The sequence below is a fragment of the Macrotis lagotis genome, chromosome 4, assembly GCF_037893015.1.
Source record: "Macrotis lagotis isolate mMagLag1 chromosome 4, bilby.v1.9.chrom.fasta, whole genome shotgun sequence".
Taxonomy (NCBI): Eukaryota; Metazoa; Chordata; class Mammalia; order Peramelemorphia; family Peramelidae; genus Macrotis; species Macrotis lagotis.
Genome location: NC_133661.1, coordinates 141,255,398 through 141,279,805, shown reverse-complemented (window position 1 = coordinate 141,279,805; position 24,408 = coordinate 141,255,398). Strand labels below are relative to the sequence as shown.

Below are 24,408 nucleotides of genomic sequence, written 5' to 3'. Positions count from 1 at the left end.
ATTCAGGAATTTTTTTAAGGTATATATATATATATATATATATATATATATATACTAATCAATCATAAATGAAATCATTTTTATTCATCAACAAACTAAACAAAGTAAAATTTAACTGAATTATTAATTTGAAAAATCAGTTCATTTTAAATACAAGCTGAAAATTAAACTCAATTTTTCAAAACATTTAGATTGTGCCTGTGGATAAAGGCATTGCCTCTGTGTATTTCTCTTTGTAAAGTGCTTAGCCTAGTGCCAAATGTCATTAAGAGTTAAAAAATTGGTGGTAATAAAACCTTGTTAAATGATGGAAGAATTATGTAACAATTAAGCCTTAAAGATGAATTAAGCTTAAGCTTTATCTTTATTTCTTACTCTTGCTACCTTGATAAAACGTCCTACAACCCTGCTGGGCCAGTTGGAAATATTTAACATTCTCTCTTTGAAGATAGAGAAGTGAGCACAGAGAATTGAATTATCTTTTAACTTTTTTAAAATTGGACATCAATGAATATGTTCAAGAATGTGAATAGATAGTCTTTGGCTAATTTTTCCTTTTCTGCTTTTTTTAATTTTTGCATTACTGGCTTAAACTGTAGAGTGTATATCATGAGACTTTTAATATTTATTAGAATTATTTTACTAATAAAATTTCTGAATGATGACATAAATAAACCATATTTTGTTATAGAATAATGATATGTATTTCATTAGCTATAAATGAAAATTCTTGATGGTTTCAGTGAGAGGCAAACTTGCCTAATGTACTAGATTGGAGTTTACTCCATAGCAAATTCCACATCTACTTACAGTGGAAATAGTACACGTTGCCATTTTCCCTACTATCATACATACCTTTTTCACTCATTTCTTTCTATTTATTTTAGGAACAATGATCTAATCATTACTCCTGAAAAGGTCATGACAGTTACCTGCCATAGGACTCCACTGACCATTCTTGTGACCCTCCTGACAAAAACTTCCTTCCCTGTACACCATTTCTCTATCAATGTTCTTTATAGAACATTAGATTTTTAGAATGTTAACTCCTTCTAGCCTCGGATTATCATTTTTATATTTGCATCACTAGAGCATATCATAATATTAGGCATATAGTCATCATTTAAAAAATATTGTTTTTCATTTGTTCACTCACAGTCATAGTAGTAATCTTCATGTTCATTGTTTATGCTAAGATGATTACCAAAATTAGAATTCTGAATCTCTTTTTCTCTTTAGTATAACCAATGAAATCTGTAATACTCTGGATTTTGGGAGTCCTTGCATTGAGATCATTACAGGAAAATTCTGGCCATTAACTTTTTAACATGGTCCATTCTTTTTTTTAAGTTTTTTTTTGCAAGGCAGTGGGGTTAAGTGACTTGCCCAAGATCACACAGCTAGGTAATTATTAAGTGTCTGATCCGGATTTGAACTGAGATCCTCCTGACCTCAGGGCTAGTGCTCTATTCACTGTGCCACCTAGCTGCCCCAGACATGGTCCATTTTTGAATGTTTTAAATATACATGTATTACTTTTTAAAATTACACTTATAAGTATTATAAAGGTTGGTTATGAATTATGTAATAATGACATAATAAGAAATTCTCTTAGCCCATAGAACATATGGTTTATACTGCTCATTGGCCAATTAATCATAAATTCTTCTGTATGTTTTTTGCCATAGATTGTTTAATTTTTATGTATAAATGTTATTTCTTCAATTAGGTCATAAATCCTTGAGGACAAGGAATGAATTCCCTACTTGGCTATGCACATAGCAGGTTCTTAATAAATTTATTAAATTAATATTTTAATATCTTCTAAGGATATTAGAAAAGATTCTCTCCAAAAATCTATCACTAAATATATGATACATTGCATTTGTATCGATCTTACTTACTAAGCATTGTCATCTACAGAGTGTTTCAAAGCTCTTTCAAAGTTGTAGCAAGGTCTCAGCGAACTGGTCAAAGATATAAGAGAATATGCTTGACTTAAAACATATCTTCTTAAATTTCTGCTGGTCTTGAGAGTAATATCCAAGATTTATTTTTAAAATCTTAACCTAAAAAACCTTTCATCATAGATACTGGTGATTTTCTTTGTCAACCTTGGTGAAGTGAAGGGCTTTAGGGATTAAGAATTCTGAATCCTTGAGATCTGAGTATATTAAGCATGAGCAGACTACTCTGTGTGTATGCTGATTTCAATCTTGGAAAAGGAAATACCAAAGGAGAAAGGAGAAATATGAATGAAGAATATGGAAAAACAAGGATTGCAATTTTTACTGCAGGAAGAAAAGATAATCTTCTCTTGAGTGTATGCAAATATTCTCCAACAGTGGGAATTTCATGCATAGAATTGTATATTGTGTGTATATTTTCCTTTATCTTTCACACTGCACTTTCCTGATGTTAGAGGTGGAAAGATATGGAATAGATGACTACATGACAGGCAATGGGTGTTGAACCATTTGTTGGCCAAAGCTCTAGTCTGGGGTGGAGAAACTCTCCCTAAGCATACAGAATGTCATCTCTACACTATGCCCAGTTCCACATGAAAGGAAGTTTTTGTCAGGAGTGTCACAAGAATGGTCAGTGGAATCATATGACAGGTAACTGTCATGACCTTTTCAGGAGTAATGATTATTGTTCCTAAAATAAGTAGAAAGAAATGAGTGAACATTAGATTTAGATTTAAAATCTTAGCAGTCAAATCTCTACCAAAATCCATCAAACAAAATATGGTTTTTAATTACAGTAAAACTTTGTTAAATGTCATCATTTCCCTTCCACTGCTGGTTATTGATGTGCAATGCACTCCTTAAGACCCAATTTTAAGTTAGAGTACATTTTTCCCCTACTTAGAAATATACTGGGTTTTTTGGTGAATGGAAAACCAGCCCTTTTCCTCTCCTATTACATGGAAGTGGCAAACCTGTGCAAAGGAAAATGGAAATGTTGTGTAGCATTTTGAGCTTTACTAGCAAGACTAGTCTGGTTGAGCCAAGAGCCTTTGAGTCATGGGCTTGTCTAGAAGCCACAATGAACATCTGCTCTGTTGGGGATGTCTACACTGGCATAAAGAAACCTTATAGATATTACTTATTAATCTTCAAACACCCTTGTAGTCTGCCATGGAGGTACAAAGCTAGTAAGTATTTTTATAGGTGGTAGAACTAAATAATGGATGTATCAAAGAAAGGAAGTTGATGTTTGAGAATAAGGGCTATTCTCTTAGATTCTCTTTTAGGACACCCTATATTAGATCATGAAACAAAATGAATAAGCTATTCATTTAGTATTATAAAGCCTAGATAATTTTGAATTTTATCAATAAAATGGAATAATAATTAATATAAAAATAGAGGTCATGAGATTTTTACTTTTTTTTTTAAATTAACAGGCAGTTGTAATGTAATGGAAAGAGAACTGACTTTGTAGTCATGAAGGCCTGAGTTCAGGTCTTGTCTCTAACACATGTTGGCTGTGTCATCCTTGGCAGATCGCTTCCTTTCACAATGCTATGATAATAAATTGCAGTGAGAATGTGTTAACCGAAATTGGTTCCTCAATTGGGAATTTCTTATACCAATCATAGTTCCTGTCCCTATTTCTTTAAATACATAAACCAGAATTTCTGTTTGCAAATGAATTTGGTCACCTCAATTGCACTATACTTATTTCATTGATATTAGCCTTTCTCATTTTGTAATTTCCTTCATAATTCCTTCAAAATTCATGAAATATTCATTTGTAACACCTTCAATGGTGAGATATTATTTTAAATGACTTGGTTTTTGGAAACAGTGAAAGCCATTTGTCACCAAATTTGGTGGCTATGGTAAGTGACTTAACTGACTAATGCCATATTTGGCAAAAAAAAATTAAAATGAAGTTTTTTTTAATAAAATAAGGAGACTGAATTCCTTGTGTAGATCATAATGTTGGGGACTTTTGCCACTGTGGGACAGGGATTGAGAGAATCACAGGCATATGTCACCATTAACCTGAAAAAAGTCTCTAAAACTCTCATTAAAGCAGAACAAAAACAGAGATTATTCATAAATTAAAATTTTGAAGTTTACTAAGAAGTACTATGTAAGTACTAAATAAGCAGATTGTTGGTGTTTATTGAAAGGTAGTAGATGTGGAAACCTGTCTTGTGTGAAGCATAGTGGAAATAACTGTAGTCATAATTAACTGCTTTATTCCCTTTATTTGGCATGGAATGCCAAGAAAAAGCAAGTAAGTTAGAATTGTATAGTAGATATTACAACTCAACATTTCTTTGATTCTTTTTCCTATTATCATCTTGGTGTATGTGGGGTATTAACAAATATTTTTATTAGTTGGAATGCGAAGATGCATTGCATTAGTGCCCCTTCCCCTTGAGGTTGTTTATAATGATAGCTTTCAGATCAGATGCATTTTCTCCTCTTCTCTGAATTATTAACTGAGACTTATTTCTGATTGTCAAATCAATTCAATTCAATAACCATTAATTAAATACTTATTATTTGTTTATTTTTGAAGAAGAATGCTTGTGGGGGATGTGACTCTGGCAGAATTCATCAATTGATTCTTATTAGGACAGAGTAGTAGGATAAGATTCAGAGGTAGGAAAAAATACACATTAAAACGTGTGTAGGGGGTTTTCCTTAGTCCTTCTACCTGTTCTAAGGTTGTGTCAATCAAGGTCCACTCTCATTGGATCATAGATTCAGTTCTGCAAGGGGCCTTGCAAGTCATCTAATCCAACCCCATCATTACATACACATGGAAAACTGAGGCACAATGATGTTTAACTGAGATCAAAGTTAATAGTTTTTACAGCCTATGGTACTGGCCAAGACTATATTTTCAATCTGTAACTAAGGATTATATGTTTGGAATTTCTATCTTTCCTATTATTAATTATTCTAACAATCACAGGAAGACGATTAGATATTAGGAAACCTGACTTGCTATCTTTGTAAGAACCACATAGGTTTCTGGTATTTGTTAAATATTAAATCAGGTAGAAGATAGATAGTCATCTTCTCTAGGGAATGTAAAGATGACATATTTGTAAGCAAATATATAACTTGATTTAAGCTTCCAGAAGTTTTAATGATCCCCTTGTTTTTTTAATGCATAAATGCTTGCTTTCTTTCTCTGTTCAGGTTGGTCATCTTGGATATATGACCTCCACCTATAGGTTTATGGTAAACTTATATTTCTATTGTTTTATTTTCACCCTAAACTTTCAAAGATTTATTTTGGGATTTGAACCTAGCTCCTCTGATTCAAAATTCTTTATGGTATTCTATAATAGATTTAACAAAGAGAAATGCTGATCTAGCATAGATAGTGCTGATCTAGTGACCCATACAGTCCTGCCCTTGAATATATAGCTTTCTGAGCTGAAAAATAATGGAATATTATCTGAGTAGAACTTATGGATGAAAGATGACAACAGAGCCAGAGTAATTTTAGTTTCTTGGGCTTTTACCTTGTGTGTGCATGTGTGTCTCTATGTGCTCTTGGATATCTCCAGCCACTAAGTCCTCTGCAAGAGGAGACAGGGAATACCAGTGGTATTTGTATCCTTGGGGCTGTATATATGATTCTTTCACTGTATTCGGTTTTTGAACAGAATTCATAGTATAGGAGGACTTTGATTACTGACCACATGACTGAAATTCAGCACTGCACTGTATATTTGAATTGACTGAGGTTACTCCTTGTCTGGAAGGCAATGCCTTATTGCATTTTAGAGCAGTGTTTTTAAAGTTAATTCCCTCTTACCTGTTAAGTTTGCAGGACATCTTAATTGAAGTTATATAAAAGCTAGAGGAGAGTCAAGGGCTAAGAAGAATAAGAATAAAGTAACTTTTTCATCCAAATCTTACATCTCCTTCTTCCTATAATACTCAAAGTTATTTTAACTACTTGTGTTTAAACTTGTGATTGTCTGTAGCTACACACTGGGGACAATACAAAAAATACCAGAATCTGTTATTCACAGATGCACTTGAAGGACATTTGATCCAACCCACATTTACTAATAAGCCGTCCACAATCTGCTTGAAAGCCACCCATGTCAAGCCATGGCCTATCTCCAAGGACCTCCCTTGCCACTTTTGGAAAGCTCTAATAGCTCAAAGTTTTTCCTTACTTGGAACAGAAATTTGCTTCTTTATGATTTCCAATCTAATTCTTCCCATTTAGGCCAAGCAGAAAAGTCTAATTCTTCCCGAAGTCAGCCCTTCAACTACTTAGTTATCATGTCACTTTCAAATTTTCTTTTCACCATCCAATTTCTACAATACCTCATAAAATTGAATTTAATTGAATCAGACTATGAATATTATTTGTTTTAAGCCCTGCATATCAATATTATACTTCCTGGAGCTCATACAGAAGTAGACAACCAGTACACTGAGAGGACTAGAAAGCATTCATTCAGCAAATATTTTTTGAGAAACTCCTGTTTCAGGGAATGTGTCAGGTACTGAGGATTTAAAGATGAAAATGAGTCCTTACTCTCATGGAACTTACATTATTCTTAGAAGATACAACATTTACATGTTATAAATGTGAAAGATAAGAAAACAGGATAATTTTGGGAAGGAGAGGGTTCTAGAAACTAGGGAAATTAGGAAATACTTTTTATAGGAGGTTGCAGCCAAGTAGAAACTTGGAGGGAAAAAACTGATTCTGAGAGATAGATATGAAGGTCATTCCAAGCATGCAGACTGTCAAGGCAAGTTTGTAGAGGTGGGGGATAGAATTCTGAGTTAAAGAAATGAATTTTTGTTCATACTGTAGAAATCATGAAAGGAAATAGAGAGATGCCATTCTGGTAAGACCAACCAGATGCATATAGTAAGTAGGTTTTAAATGCCAAGCAGAGGAATTTATATTTATCTTACTGTGGGAATTCTTAACCATTTTTGTGTGTCTGGGACCCCTTTGGTAGTCTGATCAAGCCTATGGATCCCATCCTAGGTATGTTTTTAAATGTAGAAGATATATGGAACTATAAAGGAAACTAATTCTTTCAAATTATATTTATCAAATTATATTTTTAAAAAAACAATCTACAGCCTCAGGCTAAGAACAATTGTCCTAGGTCCAATAGAGGACCATAGAAGGATCTTGAATAAGAAAATAACATATTCAAATTTGTACTTTAGGAAAATAATTTTGGTAGTGCTGTGTAAATTATGAATTAATGAATAAGAGGTGTTGAGAGGCAGAATATACTAGATCTGATAAGTGTTGGAATAGAGTGATAAAGAAAGACTGAAGGGTGGCAGATGATTCTAAGACTGTGAACTTATGTTATGCATTAGATAGTGTGGTCAATAGAAAAAGGGAAGTTTGGAAGAAGGACTGGCTTAGGGAATGAAATATTGAAATCAGTTTTCACCATGGTTTGATAAGGACTAAGTATAATAAAACTATTGTCATCCTCTTTTGGGGCATTAACTTTCCTTCATCATTGTGAAAATAATCTTTGAACATCCAGCTCAGTAGATGGATTAGACATAGGAAACATTAATGAATGAGAAATTAGAAATATATATTAGGACTATAATGGATCGAATGGCTAGAGAAATATATCAACTCTTTCTATTTTTGTATTATTCTCATTGAATTTGGGAAGTTTTAGTCTTGAACTCAGGGGACTGAAGTTGTTGTTTGTATATTTGTATATATTAATGACTTTTTGAGGAGGAGATACAATTCAGTCTTAAGTTGCTAAAGAGTTTCATATAGATGGTGAGATCCCACAGTTTTTCATACAAGGAAATGATATTGTTTTGATGGAATCATTCTTCAAACCATTGTGCAGCCTCTCAAAAGTTTCCCATACTCACTGTAAGCTGAATGAAATAGCCAAATAGTTGGAGAATGTCTGTGATCTAGATAATGTTATTCAGTTGAATGGAAAACCTACAGAGCCTGTCTATCAAAAAGAATTTATTATGTATTAGGTACTTGAGATACAAAGACAAAAATAAGACAATCTATATTCTAGACAACATATACATATAAATTTAATCAGAATGCCTATATTCAGAATAATGCAAGGTAGAGTGGTATGTAGTATTTGCGTAATCAGGAAAGACTTAATCTTAAGGTAAGTTTGCAGTCCATGAAATAGAAGTGAGTAGATAGAGATTTTAAAGATGAGGGAGGACTAGTGAAAATCATGTAGATGGGGAAATGGAAATTACATGCAGGAAGACCAGGAAGAAGGATTGGAAGAGAGTAGCAGATAATGAGGTTGGAAAGGCAGATTGTAAAGGTCTTTAAAAGTTCAAGAGAGAAGTTTATATGTACCTATAGGAAATAGGGAGCTCTGTACATGTGTGTGTATTTAAAGTATAAAGCCCTAGTCTAATATGTATGGAAGTTTTTTTTTTTTATTTAACTTGGTAAAGGTTTAATTTCAGACATTGGAGTTTAAACTACCAACCAATTTATTTCTGGGTCTTGGAAAGTATCTGTTACTAGTAAATAGTTATTTAGAATTAAGGGTCAACAGTACCTAAATATTAAAGAATGAAGGAAAAATATCTCTTTCATTTTTTTTCTTTCATTTTATTGATGTGGAACCTAGTTTTAGCTTTATTTGAAAACAAGATGATTGGGAAATTTTTTTTAAGTTTCCAAAAATTAAGGTTTGCAAGTTCCTCATTTGTGCTTTCAAAAGTTCCAATGAGTTCACATAATGAGAAACCCGACTAGAACCTCTACATGCCATGTAGACACACAAAGAGAAAACAGCAGCAGGAGGTTTGTATTTGTGTCTTGGCAGAAAGTCCAGGCTAAAACCAGTTGCCTGAGGGACTAAGTTCAACTTTTCTTGGCCCTTCTGCCAAGGTAGTGCTAAAGGTTACATAATGACTGAAACAAATTCAAAAATGGTGAAAATATGTAGGTATTTCTTTGTGTGGGACGAGCTTCCATTGGCCACTTTGAGACAGAGAACCACAATTTATTTTGGATCTTGCCTTCAACAAAAAGACATAGCTGTACTTGATTGCATTTTTGGCTGAAAAAGAATAGGATTTAAAAAGAAAGAAATTTACATCTACAAAGTTTTCCAGCAATAGCCCATCCATAACATGCTATTTGGCTTTACAAAACCCTTCAGCATTCAAATAGCAAATGTGAATTTCTTGTAGGAAAGAATCCTTCACTGGAATCAACTGGTTAAAATTCTTTTTACAGTTTTTGTGCTTAGGTACCTACTTCTCTCATGGGGGGGGGGGGTGACATAGAACTGTGGTTTCCTGAAGTCTTCATTCCGGCTTAGTTGATTTGAACGCAGCCAGATCAAGAGTTAACATGAGCATATCAGCATCAAGCTGAAGTTTGAATTCTTACACGTTATCAGTCTCCAACCTTGGTGTGACATAATCAGATAAAGATTACCCTCTCGCTTGATGTTTCCATCTGCCTGTGCCAAGTAAGCAGCTTTATGATTCGTTAGGAATGAAGTGGATTATTTCATCCAGTTACAGCTTGGCTCTTGGTCACAGACATGCAATATTGAAGCCAGGCTGAACCTTTCATTTATTTGAATTGTTAGGGAAAACTCATCCTAAACCCTGCAAAAGATGGTAGGGAGAATGAGGATACATAGTTGGAATAATGAAAAAAACAAACAAATTGAAATTTATGTAAATTTCCTTTCTGTAATTATTATGCCCATAAAGTGATTGAAGTGAAGTTCATAAATATCTATCCTCTTTTCACTCTGTGTCCATATCCCTAGGGAACATTTTCTGGACATGAAGGGACCACCTGCCTCCAGTGAATGATGGTGTGGTTGAAAATGAATTTGTTTTGGCTTAGTTTACATGAGCTGAAGGGATTGAAAGCAGAGAATTCTGTCTTTCCTATCACTCCTTCTACTCCAAGATACCTGAAATATTTTCCTTCTAGGTAGAGTATTGCTTGAAGTAGGCATGATAGCTTCCACTTTGCCATCCATTAAGATTAGATAACTTTCACAAAAGTCTCCAGGCAGATTCTCACAATGCCAGGCCACCTGACAGAATGTTGAATTGGGTATGAATGGAGAATGTCACCATAGCTCTGTTGTCATTGAACACTGCAGAATTTTGCATTGGGGCGGGGGGAGTTGTTTATAAGAATAGATTACCCAGAGGTGACTTCCTTTTGGACAGTTAAGCTTTGGCTTTATTTGGTTTTGTTAAATTTGTTAATTTGTGTAAATGATGAATCTCATATTTGCATTATTTTAATTTGTACTGCATATTTCCATTAGACTAGAAGTAATTACAGTATTTTACTTAATTATAACTTCTTCAATACTGTGAATTCAAGAACATGTAAGCAATTCACAGGATACTAATTGGGACCTAGTTGTAGTGTACCTCTTCAATTCAAAAAGTCATTTCACTTTTCCCTGATTTCCAGATTCTTGTTGAGAAACTATATAGACTTCTAATTGTCAAAGACTATAAATAGATGTGTGGTTTTATATGTGTATGTACGTGTGTATATGTTTTAAGGGCAAACACCTAGAATTTTACAAATGTGTTTTCTACATAAAGAAGGATGATATACCATATTTTCCCATGTATAAGACCACCTTAATTTTGGCCCAAAATTTGGAAAAAATAGTATTACATAAGCTATAAACCTCAGGTTTTATTCGTCATGAAATTCAAGGACCTTCTGCTCATAGCTTTCAGGCATCTTTTGGGCAAGTCTGGTGCATGTGTGCATGCTTAGTCCATTCCATTTCATGAACCTGAACCACCAGTTGTGTCCTCCTTTGAAATCAGTCTCTTCTTTTTCATCAGCAATTCTTCTTGCCTCCTGCTGAACTATCTTTGTGGACACAAGAATTCCAACTGCTTTTTTCTCTTCAATCCATCTCTTCAATTCCCCCTCTAACTCAGGCCATTTGGCTGACTTGCCTCTTATGGTCTTCTTCTTCTGGGGTGTTTTCAGTAGGGTTTCCTTCTTCCCATAGCCAGTCTTGGAATGTTTTCTCAGTTAGGACCAAGCTAATGTTCAGCAGCATGATTTCTGTTCACTTTGGCAAGCTAGATCACTTTGAACTTGAATTCAGCATTGGACAAAAATCTTTTCTGAGCCATTTCTGGGCAGAACATGGAAAAATGTAACCTAATACACTGGTAATAAATGAGGAACAATGAGCACAAAGACAACAAGCATTAAAAAGCAGGAAATGCAAGTAAAGAATCTACTACAAAGAGCGCAAAAACAAGTAGAAAAAAGCAAGAAATGCTTGTTTACAGACAATGTAAAAGATGCTCACAGTTTTTAGACCCCAAAATTTTCAAAAAAGGGTGCATCTTATATATGGGTAAGTACTGTAATTGTTTTCTGATCTCTAGGAGACTGAAAACCAAAACTTCTTCAATCAGTGAATTAATTAAACATAGCATTCAGATACTAAAACATTCCCAACCTAAGAGTTTCAGGACTAACTAAAATTACACTCAATTACCCTTTTAATTGTAGGGGATGGGTGGTTAAATGTTTAAAGTCCCACAATGCTATAGTACATTGCTTCTTCAAGTTAATAATTTTTAGTCCATTGGCCAATCTCATTGGTCCTGTCTCAGAACCACTCTATGCTGAGTTGTTAATAGTACCTAACTTTATGTTTTTACTTTAGGTAATTATGTACACTGAACAATATAAAACTTTGGCATCCTAGGGCTCAATATCATGAGCCTTAATTTTGACATTTCAACAAAAATGACATTTAATGTTGTGCAGAAGAAACATAATACAGGGTTATAACTTCACAAACATTTCACAAAAATCACAAAATATAAAGAACATATAAAGAACATTTCACAAAAATCACAAGAAAGGCATGTCAAGTGTATCCAAATACCTTTAGGTACACTGGAGTTATATTCCTACCACTTTCTTACTTCCCCGCACAAGCCACCTCCCTGTCCTTCCCCTGCTCCAATCATTTATCTATTAATAGTTACTACAGGAGAGATATATTTCCAAATATCCCTGCATATACTTAATTTTTCCAGGATTATCTAATCAATCAAAAATAATTTTTTTATCTGTGTGTGTGTGTGTGTGTGTGTGTGTGTGTGTGTGTGTGTGGCCATTGCAAGGCAGTAGGGTTAAGTGACTTACCCAAAGTCACATAATTAGGTAATTATTAAGTATCTGAGGTCGAATTTGAACTCAGGTCTACCTCTAGTCCTGGTGCTCTAACTGCCCCAACAAGTACATATTAAGCACCTATGAACTAGGCAGTGAAGGATGTTAGAGAGAGTGCTGAAACGGTGACCAAGAAGATATAAGTTCAGGGCCCATTTCTGAAAAAATACTGGCTATACAACTTGCCTAAGTCACTTGCCCCTCAAGGCTTGAGGCAACTCTCTAAGGCTAAAATTTGCAGAGAAGATGGCAACGTGCATTGATAAAAGAAGTTCCTTTTTTTTTTAAGGTTTTCTTTTGCAAGGCAAACAGGGGTTAAGTGGCTTGCCCAAGGCCACACAGCTAGGTCATTATTAAGTGTCTAAGACCGGATTTGAACCCAGGTACTCCTGACTCCAGGGCTGGTGCTTTATCCACTGCACCACCTAGCTGCCCCTAGAAGTTTCTTATTGGGAGCTCTTCACACTATTAAAATCACAATAACACCCATGTTCTTAAATTGTTTGCTGGACATTGTCCTAGACCCTACAGGAAGGAGGAAGGAAGGAAGGAAGGAAGGAAGGAAGGAAGGAAGGAAGGAAGGAAGGAAGGAAGGAAGGAAGGAAGGAAGGAAGGAAGGAAGGGAGGGAGGGAGGGAGGGAGGGAGGAAGGAAGGAAGGAAGGGAGGGAGGGAGGGAGGGAGGGAGGGAGGGAGGAAGGGAGGAAAAGGAAGAACAGAGGCTGTCCCTGCCCTCAAGAATCTTATATTCTAATAATGGATAGTTTGTATTTTAAACTTACAGAAACAAGGTAATCCCTGACTAACTGAACATGGACTGAGAACTAGGAATTCTAATCCCCCCTTGTCCTCCATTTTTCATGTTTGGCATTTGGGTAATTAGGTAGTCTCTTTAAATTACTTTTAACCATGTACCTTTATTATTTGGTTACTAACTATTTAATTTGCTTCCCCTCACCACCTGCAATAACAAATAATTCTAAATACTCCCAGACACATCATCTTTGAGAAGCAATGAGATTCATTCAAACTAGCCAAATTCTGGAAAGTAGAAATCATAATTTTTTCCCCTTTCATTTGGGGATAAAAAAGTGGATTAACTTAATTATAATAAATAATGTTCATGGCCATGAAGTAGACTATTATCTTTCAGTTCAGAACATATCCACATGATGACAGAATAACACTTCAACTTGGTCCATTCAGTGGAACAATTAATCAAATTGGTCATTTGGAATTCTGAAAATTAAACAATCATTCATTTGAGTTTTTTCCTTTTTTTAAACAAGTTGTTTTGGTCTCATATATAGAACACCTTTTTTGTCTTAAATATTGAGAAGATTCAGCCAAAACATGAAGGTTTTTACTTAATTTCTCTTAAAGGATCATAGTGGTGTGGACCTGAAATTGAGTATAAAAAAATGCTATCTGAGGTCTAAGCATTTTGATCATCACAATATCTAATGGTAAACTTTATGGAACTGAGCTCTCTTTCTGAAAGCTGTATCTGTATCTTGTAGATAAAAGAGTAAGCTATGTCTTTGAATAAGACATTTGAGTTCATTTAAAACATATGGTCATAAATACAATTATCTTTTGATTAAAACTGTGACTGTCTCTCACCAGGAAAAAAGATGCAAGACTCTTCCATTACTGTCAGTAAAATGCATAAATATAATTTAAACTAATAAAACTAATATAATATAAACTAATATAAAATATTGCCCAAGTCATTTTTTAAATAATCCAAGTATATATTACCTCAGTTTTTTCACATAAAATAATGGTGTTGGCATTGATGCCATCACTTCTTTCAACTTTTTAATCTATATTCCTTTTTCCTATTTCAAAAAATGAAATTATTTTTATTATTGAAATGGGATTGGTGTAGAACCTGGGATCGTTTATAGAGGAACTCCTGAATGAGGAAACTCTGGTAAACTCTGCATGTTCTAATCTTAGATACTTGCCTAGAGCATGAACAGTTAAGAGACTTGCCAAATCTTGCATTGTTCACTTCTGCAATATCTATCCCATTGTATTTGCTCGTTTAGCTGCCTTCTTAGTTCAGACTTTCATCACTACTTGCTTAGGTGTTTACAATATCTTCTAATTTGTTTTTCTCGCCTTTTGACTCTCTCTTCCCTGATATATCCATCATCTAGCTGTCAAAGATATTTTCTTTAAGTGTTGGTCTGTTCATGTGACTCCTATATTCAGTAAACTCCTATGACTTTCAGTTGTCTTGAGCATCAAATATAACTCCTTTATTGGGTTCACAATTTTGTTTCAGTCTTTCTAACTTCATTGTACATTATGAATTGTGTAAGTCCTACATTCTATTATTCAGCCAAATTGACCTCTCCATTCCTTACATTCAGCATTCCACTTCCCATTTATATGTCTGCACAGGTAAAAGTAGTACCTTTTATCAGAAGCTTTTCCTGATTTTCACCCTTTCCTCAACTGATAGGATTCTCATTCCTTAACTAATTAGTATATAACTTACATTTATTTTGTTTTTCTACATATTCTTATATATCTTCATATTATTTCCCCAATAGATTAAATGCTCTTTGAAGGTAGAGATTATCTCATTCTTTGTTTTTGAATCCCCAAGGACCTAGCACAGTGTCTAGTTTATAGTGAGATTAATCAGCGCTTGTTGATTGATAAAGAACAATCTTTTTTCCAAAATGGACAAATTCCAACACTACCAACACTGTACTAATATGTCTATTTTTCTTAAGTCTTTCCAACGCTATAATAATCACCTCAACAACCATTTATTAAGCATCTGTTGCATTCTGGGGACTGTCTTTGAGAGTGGGGATAAAAAATAAACATAGTGCTAAGCATTATCATTATCATACATGAGTGCAGCTTCTCACTTGAGTAGATGTTGTCAGTAATCATTATTTTGGCAAAAAGCTTCCTTGAGACTAAATAAAGAAACTGTGCTAAAGTGTATAATATATTCTTGGAATCTTCAGAAAGACATTTTTTTTAGGTTTTTGCAAGGCAACCAGGGTTAAGTGGCTTGCCCAAAGCCACACAGCTAGGTAATTATTAAGTGTCTGAGGCTGGATTTGAACGCAGGTACTCCTGACTCCAGGGCCACCTAGCTTCCCCCAGAAAGACATTTTTTTTTTACTAAATTATAAATATTCTTTATGTAGCTTAAATAAGCTACTTTGATAAAACAATCAGTAATTTTTTTCATTAATTTTTAGAATAAAGATTTGTTGACACTTAAATCTTAAAAATCAACTGTTTCATTGACATAAAAATCTTAAAAATCAACTTTTATGGTGGTGCCTTTTATATAGTCACTTGTTATTTTGGTAGAATGTTCTCTTGGTTATACCTTCACCATGGATTTTCAGTAAGCACTAAGCAAATTTTGCTGTCATTTCATTTCATTTTATTTTTTGTGCTTTTCAGTCCTTCCATATTTCTTACAAACAATATTCACATATGTGGATAGACACTTTTCTGTCTTTCTGACACTTGATACACCATTCTGGTTTTTAATGGCATTTCAAGTCTTCCTTTCTGAATTTTATCTCCTTTATATACTTTTCTTAATGATGGACCTTTGCTACAGTCCAGCCCCATCACTTAGAGAGGTGTTGTGTTACTCATGTCACCACCAGGGAGCAGATTATGACCTTCAAAGAATGTCTAATACTTTATGGTAACAGTATAATGTAACAACGTGTGAATCATAGAATTTTCATCTTAAATCTTGGTTAGGAGGAGAAGAGGGCTAGATTTCTTTCCATTTTCTGCTTGTTTTGTTCTTTTGTCTTTGTTAAATGAAAGTGTTCTGAAACATGATAAAACCATAAAAATGAATGGCAGTGATATTAAAAAGAATACCACATAAATATATTAATACTTAATCATCATCTTAAGGAGATAGGAAATGATAGTCAACATGTCCATCTTTAAAAGGATCTTATTCAAAAAAAATCTGTCATTTCTAAGGCAGTTTCCAATATGATTAGAAATGTACTGATTTCCACTTTGCAATAACCTATAAAAGCTCAAAAATATTTTTAAAATGACTATAATGAGATATTATATAATCTTCAAATATGAATGAGTCATGACTTACATGTTTTTTGTGTGCAGGATGGACAGTTGTCCTAAAATATAATCTTAGAAAAAAACAAGTGGGATCATATATAGGCCTCACCTCCACTGTCTTCTTTCCTTTTATTAAGCAAGGCTTTCTTCCATATTGACCAATTGACCAACAGTTGGACTTGTTTTCCTTCTTAGGGGTAAAGGGAATATGAAACTGCCTCCACTCAGCTACCTAAACCCATAGCCACTGAAAAGAATGAGACTATAATGAATCTCAGATTCTATCTAATCTCGTCCCCTCATTTTACTTATGAAGAAATTGAGATTCAGGGAAGTTAAATGAACTCCCCCAAGTCACATAGATAAGCATCAGAAGCTAGATTTAAACCCAGGTCCTTTGATTCTTGGATCTTTTCTGACTTTTAAGGTCACTTTGTTGAGGCATCAGGAAAAGAAATATAAGACACTGTTTCTATTCTCAAGTACTGCATAAGAATATATAAATTAAAAAAAAAACTCACGATACAAAGTTCCTCTTGGCATGCACTTCTTGGGAAAAAATCATAGTCCTACACTTAAGGAACTTGTTTTGCACTGAAGAATACTTAACACTGCTACTAATAATGATGCTTAGTAATTAAGGTAATGAAGCTAAAATTAGGATGGCTCCCCTGGTACCAGCAGTTTGTGAACATAAAGCAAATGTGCACAAGTAGAATAGGGTGTTCTTCAATTTGCTTGTTATGATTTAAGTCTTCTTTTAATTTCAAAAATCTAATTGGGGAGGGGAGAGCATCATGAGTTATAATAGAAAGTGCACTAGACTTTGGTCTCAGGAAATCTCTCCCTCTAGCTTTATAACCCTGGTCCAATTTCAGTTCTCTGGATCTCTCTGTAAAATCAGGTGGTTCATGGATGAGTTTCAAGGAGTTCAGGAATTTGGATGGGAAAAAAAGTTGCTTATTTTCTTTAATCTGTGACATTTAACATTTTCTTCTATTATTTAAAAAACATTGGAGGATATTTTTTTTTCCTTTTTTCTTTTGTTTCCTCCTATCCCAGTGCATGGCCAATACTGAAATTCATTTTATGTAACTTCTTATTTATAATGGGCTTTGTATTTCTTTCCTTCTCAATGAGTGGGAGAGAAGGATAATTTGGAACTGAAAATTAAATTAAATTACATTAAATTGCTTTAAAACATCATTCTTAGAAGGGGTTCAGAGATTCCCGTCTAAACTGGGAATGGGACCATGAAAAAATATTTTTAAAAATCTGGAATAGGTGATCTCTAAGACAACTTCCAAATTTTAAATTCTAGAGTTCTCATGTTTGCCGAGTAAGAAAAAAAATTCACTATTACTTTGTTATCATTTTATTCTAATCCTTATAAGAGATTCATTCATGATCCAAGAGGTCTGGGTACATTGTAGGGAATTTTCTTTCTTTCTAGGTTCATAACACATACTCATGAAACCTAGAAAAATATAAGCAAAGTGTCTCCAGTCTTCATCCCCTGTCAATTGTTGCCTTGACCTTCCAGTGAAAGAGAGAATTAGTGATGATGTTAGAGGGAGATAGTAATAAAGACAACATTTTTTTCCTGTTTCTACAATGGCATTTCACCTCTGTATTCTAGCTATCCAACATATGTTTCCTATGAAAGTTTAGTGTGAGTCTTGTGAATTCTTCAGTTTTTCTGTGACATTTGTTCAAGCAAAATGAATGCAAAACCTTTCAGTATATTTTTTTTAGGTTTTTTTTTTTTTTTTTTTTGCAAGGCAATAGGATTAAGTTGCTTGCCCAAGGCCACATAGCTAGGTAATTATTAAGTGTCTGAGGCAGAATTTGAACTCAGGTACTCCTGACTCCAGGGTTGATGCTCTATCCACTGCACCACCTAGCCACCTCTTTCAGTATATTTCTGAAGTTACCTTTCTCAAGGCTCACAGGCTATCTTCCTGTTTCTTCTCTATTCTCTTTCAGGTAACAGCACTTCAAAAGAATATGCTTTGTTTTCCAAAGTTATTCAAATGGTCTAGAGAAAAAAAAATGTCACAGTTCTTAACATATCATCACCAATTTTTTTGTTAGACAGTATGCTAAAAATATTTATTTTGAAAATTTGAAAATCTATTTGAATATTCTTGTAACTATTTAATTTCTTTGTAGTTTTTTTCCTATAAAATGGTAGTATATTTTTTAAAAGTCAATAAATTGTTCACATCCTTTGACTTGGGAATCTTGAACTTTTTCTGCCTAATTATAGTCTGGCCAATGGGTAGATTATTTGCATCTGAAATATGTCTGTATAATAAGTCATAATGAAATAGTTATCTGAAAATCATGGCTTTGTCAAAAGTTTTATGTTCTTTGAAGGGGTCAAATGAATAGATTTTCCTTATTTAAATATGTTATTGGTGGGACATAAGATCTATGAGGGAAGAGACTAGTTTTAGTTTTGTCTTTGTATTTCAACTCTGACCACAATGCCTTATTCTTTGTAGTAGGCACTTAGTAAAAATTTGTTGTATTATTGCTACCCAAGGTCTTGCCATTGGGCCTCAAAAATTTGGAGATAATCTTTAGCACTTACCTCTTTCTCAATTAGTTTCCACTTTAGTCTTCTTTCCACCATTACAACTTTCACCCTATTTGAAGCCCTTATAATCTTTAATTATTTTCTAATTATCTCTAATCTTTAATAATCTCTACATTATTGATTTATCTCTCATCAATCCCTTTCCTTGTCTTCATCAGTCAACAAATATTTATTAATTACTCTAAAAAATCCGTTAAATGCCTAAGTAACAGGTATCCGGGTATTGGGTATATGCCTTAGAACAGGGGCAGACTTGCAACCTAAGGCAAGTTCATGATTTAGAAAGATAGAATCAATGAGACATTGTTTTTAGGTTTTTGCAAGGCAAACGGGGTTAAGAAGTGTCTGAGACCGGATTTGAACCCAGGTACTCCTGACTCCAGGGCGGGTGCTTTATCCACTACGCCACCTAGCTGCCCCCAATGAGACATTTTAAACCTACTTTTGGTGAAGACATTTTGTAAGTCTACCTTTAGGATATTTTGCTAAATAGGAATATATCACCATATTGGAAAGAGAGTTAATTTTTTCCTCTGTTTTAGGAGGGAATCAGAAGATGTGCCTCAAAACTTTTATAGGCAAGAAAGTTGAGGTCCCTAGATTGACAGTCTGATGATTGAAAGGAAGGGTTTTAGTATTCCAAATTTAATAGAATCACTTAGAACCTTGTCTGGTTCATTGGCCTACTTTGCCTGGACAGTTTGCTGCCCTTCCTGGGATATAGTAAATCATTCATTTCTGCCCCTTTCTACCTATTCTGTCCTCTGCTCCCTTACTGCCTGTCATTGTTTACCTTCAATAGTATTGTGTTAACTTGAAATTTTTTTCTATTGACTCTGTAATGAATTTTTGTCTCTAAAATAATATAATTTTTAATTGCTTCTCTGGGGGAGTGTTTGTTATATGTGAGTAGATCTGATTATGGGGAAATGAAAGAGGAACCCCCAAAATTCACAGTAAACCTATGATGTAATGATTCAATTTATTTCTGTCTTTCTCTGTCTCTGATTCTTTCCAACAGAACATATATATATATATATATATATATATATATATATATATATATATATATATATATATAATCTCAATGCTGAACATGATGGCACCTAGGTCAAAAATAGCACTACCCAGCAAAGAATTTAAAAAGTTTATGAAACTCAGTTACACTCCTTGCTTGTTGCTAGTTCATATGCAATTTCCCCAAAAGGAATTTATCCTATCCCTATTCCCTGTTCCCATGAGGGCAACATATTTGCTTAAAATCACCAATGCTCTGCAGCCTAAATAGCCTCTTGGGACCCAAGGCTTGGGTAAAATAAATAATGCTTAAGTTTTTCTACATTTTAGTCTTGCTCTTGTGACTACACCAGGACCTAAACCATATTTCAAGCTTAATAGTAAATAACCCAGACCTAATTCTTAGTACTAGTAAGTAAAACATCCAAGGAGAATAATAGGTAAGGCATACTTCTAACAGAAAAAAGGTAATCATAACCCAAACCACAATTACCCATCTTAAAGTCAGAACAGCAATGGTATTAGCAATTATGAGTTGGTCAGGAGGTTGCAATGAAGCCAGAGCTCAATTGACAAGAGCATCCAGACAAGAGAACCAGGTCCAGACCTTGAGAGATGATTCATTACACCCTCTTGGGAGACCTTCATGCATAGGTCAGTTGATCACCTGTAAGGTGCACTGAAATGAGCATTTCTTTGTGTATAAGTAGAAAGAAATAACTATTAGAGTCCTTCCCAACTGTCAAATTCTGTGATTCTGTGGACTTCAACAATAGCTCTGCTCCCAAACCTGTGTGTAAATAATCTGGAAGCAGAAGCCAAGGGTTTATAATCACATTGATTTCAACTTGCCTCTTTGACTCCCCACCTCACTCTGTTAGCCATTCTGTTTTTTGAGACTTCTAGAAAACCATCTCCTTTCTGCTCTGCCTCCTCCTCCTTCTGTCATTTACTAACTAAATATATTATTTCAACAAGGTTAAATTGAAATCTCAGTAGACTATCTTCAGAGCTTCTGTGACAATAACATTTCCACTCTTCAGTTGGTCCCTCATAAAGTCCATCTTCTTGTGGTCATTCTCATGAAATTCTCCTTCTCTACATGTGACTAACTTGGCGTAAGATAAAATTTTTAATTCAGTGACTAAATTTTCATTAATAGCATTAGTCACGAAATAGTGCATCAGTCAGTTCTTTGTTTTTTGCACCTTTCCTCCTTTTATCAAATCTTCTATGTTTTAGGGGGATCTAATCACATCTGAAATTCACTCTACAGAGTCCATAATTCCAATTCCATTGAATAATAGGATCCAATATCAGGCCACTGTAGCACCTTCCTTCACTATTAGCATCCTTTTCTAAGTCATGAGTCTATTGACAATACCTGACCCTCCTGGCTGCCAGAAAATGTCTTAGTCCAGGAACAGATTGAGGCACAAAAACAATATGGAGAGATTGAATTAATAATAATAATAATAATAATAATAATAATAATATTTTAAATCCCTTTACTAAATATAAACAAAAATATAAATTAAACTTCTAGGCTCCTACAGGACAGGATGCACCTAGGTCAATAACAACAAAAATCTACATGAGAATAAACAGCTCATCAAATTCAAATGACTACTCTCCTATCTTGATACAAGCTTATAGAAGATTTCCCCCAAAAGGCATCTTGCCTAACTAAATTCCATGTCTTCATAACTAAAAGTTACGCTTTAGCTTGAAATTTTTACTGCAATGCAGATTGATGAAAACTTAAAGGCTGACAGGGTAAAACACCTAAAACAGCATACAAATACAAAAATAAAAAACTGAATTATTCATACCCTCAAGTAGCTTGTGAAAACTTGTGAAAAATATAGCAGAAAAAGTACTGGACTGGGATTCAAATAATCTGAATTCTAATCCCATCTCTGCTGTTTAATAGTTGTATGACTTTTGTCAAGCTGTTTAACCACCTCATACAGTTTCCTCATTTATAAAGTAAGTATAATACCTTCACTATCTATTGGCATACTACCTGAGAAAATGTTTCTCTAAGGGTTTTTTTGACTATAAAATTCTATTATCATGATCATTGAGATGGCAAGGAGCTGAAATAATAATAATAATAATAATAATAATAATAATAATAATAATAATAGCAGCAATTATTGTTGTTATTGTTAGTAACACCTGGCATTTATATAGCATTTTAAGATTTGAAAAGCACTTTACAAATATCTCATTTAATACTAACAATAACCTATCATTATTCCAGTTTTACAAATTGACTTGTCCAGAGCTAAGTAGATGTCTGAGGACAATTTGAATCAGGTCTCTACGCGAGTGTTCTCTTTGCACTGAACGAAAAACAAACCAAACCAAAAAAACCAAAAAACTTCCTAAAACCTAGGTCTTAACCCTTTCATTTTGCTGTTCAAACACTATTAATAGCTCACTGTTATTTATAGTTTAAGAACATGTATTCCTTATTTTATAGTATACCCTTGCAACCTTCACATACTTTTTATTGGACTACCATTTTGTAATCTTTTCCTATCCTTTTTCATTGCCATGGATTCTTGTAGGCTGCCTCCCAATCATAGAATATATTCCTTTTCCCTTCATGGTGTCTATTCTTTCACAAAACCTTCCCAATGCATATCAACCATCTTTTGCCCCTGTTATCTTCTCTTTTGTGTCATAAGTATCTATGTGCAGATACTATTTCTTCTTTAAGATTTGAAGGTCCACCAAGGAAGAGGCTGTTCCTTTTTCAACTTTGTTTGCTTAGCATCTTATATAAAGTGGGTCCTCAATAGGTGGTTTTCAAAATCATATTCATTGAATTTTACTGGGGTTTTTAGTTAAGCTGGTGAGAACAGTCAAATTTGTTCATAAACACACACACACACATATAAAGGATCTGAATTTAAATTGATGTCCAGCTAACTACCCTCTCCCAATTGCCAAACAAATGTCAGGAAAGGGTTCTGGAATCACTCCTTGCTACTGTTCAGGAGTTCTGAGGCTCAAAGTTACTGAGGCATATGGAACCTGAAGGGTAATTGGTGGGTTTGTGTGAGGACAGTGGTAAGGGGACATTCTGAACTAGGAGTCTTTGATAGTAAAGACACTAGATTTTTTTTTAAATGAACTACTGCTTAGCCAAACCTCTTTCCCTTTTATCTATAAACTTATTTAAAAAATACAATCATAAGAGGCATCTATGGTAAATAGAACAATAGACCTGGAATCAGGAAGACCCAAGTTCAAATTCAATCTCATAACTTACTAGCTGTTTGACTCTTTTTAACCTCTTTCTGTATCAGTTTCCTCATCTATAAATTGGGGATAATAATTACACCTATCTCTTAGGGTTGTTGTAGAGATCAGATGATGAGATAATAATATGTGCAAAGTGCTATAGAAGTGCTATTTTTATTGCTATTATGTCATAAAAATGACAAAGAGTAAAGAAAACAATAGTATGCCTGTCTTAAACTTCCCATCCATATCATTTTATTACAGAATGTAATAATCAAATCTAATCAAATCTTGGTTCTCACCAAGTGTCCTTGCTGGATACTTTCAGAGTCTCAGTCACTAACAGTAAACAGAAATCAGATCATATTTAATCAGTTCAAGTATATCATGAGAATCTATTATATACATAGTTGTATGACTTTGGTCAAGTTGTTTAACCTCCTCATAGTTTCCTCATTTATAAGATGAGTATAATGGATGGAGGATATATCAAGAAGAATTAGTGCTTGCTTTTAAGGAATTTATCATTAAATATGTATTTTGAAGAATATCTGAGAAGACAGTGATGATAATGTCTGTCCTTTGTTCTCAAAGAAGACCATGGAATCAGGGAAGTGATGCCTAGAACAAGCAAATTAAATGGATTTTGAAGGTTAGGTAGCCTCACTTTGTTCTCTGGAGCTGTCTGCATCCAGTGGTCAGAAATAAATCAGGATAACTGGAGATGACTCTGGATGTGAAGCAACCAGGGTCAAGTGACTTACCCTAGGTAACATAGCTAGTAATTGTCAAGTGTCTAAGGTAAGATTGGAACTTGGGTCCTCCTGACTGTAGGACTGGTGCTCTATCCATTGTACCATTTAGTTGCCAATAATAAAATCCCAATAGAAATCTTGGTTCATAATCTGCTTTTCTAGGGTAATTTCAAACTATTTCATCTCCCTGTTCTTCAAGTATCACCCACCTTCTAATATGGTCCTACAAGATTCAGGATGGAGGCATCAAGGCAAAAAAGTTCTTTTCCAATTGATCAGTTTTTATAGTTCACATAGTTGATCCAAAAGATCCTTTTATGACAGGTTTTCTCTTTTTTTTAGGTTTTTTTTCCTTTTGCAAGGCAAATGGGGTTAATTGGCTTGCCCAAGGTCACACAGCTATGTAAATATTAAGTGTCTGAGACGAATTTGAACCCAGGTACTCCTGACTCCAGGGCTGGTGCTTTATCCACTGCGCCACCTAGCCGCCCCAT

The 24,408-nt window shown here is 34.2% G+C and overlaps 1 protein-coding gene across 2 annotated transcripts in view; it reads left to right on the top strand.

Moving 5' to 3' along the window:
- The window catches only part of ADAMTS17 (ADAM metallopeptidase with thrombospondin type 1 motif 17), a 511,869-nt gene that overhangs the window by 151,259 nt on the left and 336,202 nt on the right, over positions 1 to 24,408 (top strand). The window lies entirely within an intron of this gene.